Here is a 955-nt window from a genome sequence, read left to right as displayed (position 1 = left end):
GATAGCGTAATAAATCAGAGTGCATTGACTGTAGGAGGCCCTGGCGCATGAATCTGTGCAGCGGGAACGACCTCGGACCACCAGGGGCCGAGAAAACCACAGTCTCATGGGGCCGGACACTCAGGGTCAGGGGAAAATCCAATATATATCTGGTGATATCTCGGGTGCTATTAGAGATAGCGCAATAAACCAAAGTGAATTATCTGCAGGAGGCCCTGGCGCATGAATCTGTGCAGCGGGAACGACCTCGGACCACCAGGGGCCGAAAAAACCACAGTCTCATGGGGCCGGACACTCAGGGTCAGGGTAAAATCCAATATATATCTGGTGATATCTCTGGTGCTATTACAGATAGCGCAATACATCAAAGTGCATTGTCTGTAGGAGGCCCTGGCGCATGAATCTGGCCAGCGGGAACGACCTCGGACCACCAGCGGCCGAGAAAACGACCGCCTCATGGGGCCGGACCCTCAGGGTCAGTGAAAAATCCAATATATATCTGGTGATATCTCGGGCGCTATTAGAGACAGCGCAATAAACCAAAGTGAATTATCTGCAGGGGGCCCTGGCGCATGAATCTGTGCAACGGGAACGACCTCGGACCACCAGGGGCCGAGAAAAGCACAGTCTCATGAGGCCGGACTCTCAGGGTCAGGGTAAAATCCAATATATATCTGGTGATATCTCGGGTGCTATTAGAGATAGCGCAATAAACCAAAGTGAATTATCTGCAGGAGGCCCTGGCGCATGAATCTGTGCAGCGGGAACGACCCCGGACCACCAGGGGCCGAGAAAACCACAGTCTCATGGGGCCGGACACTCAGGGTCAGGGGAAAATCCAATATATATCTGGTGATATCTCGGGTGCTATTACAGATAGAGCAATAAATCAAAGTGCATTGTCTGTAGGAGGCCCTGGCGCATGAATCTGTGCAGCGGGAACGATCTCGGACCA

The sequence above is a fragment of the Nomia melanderi genome, unplaced genomic scaffold (genome assembly GCF_051020985.1).
Source record: "Nomia melanderi isolate GNS246 unplaced genomic scaffold, iyNomMela1 scaffold0014, whole genome shotgun sequence".
Taxonomy (NCBI): Eukaryota; Metazoa; Arthropoda; class Insecta; order Hymenoptera; family Halictidae; genus Nomia; species Nomia melanderi.
This window is presented reverse-complemented; position numbering follows the sequence as displayed.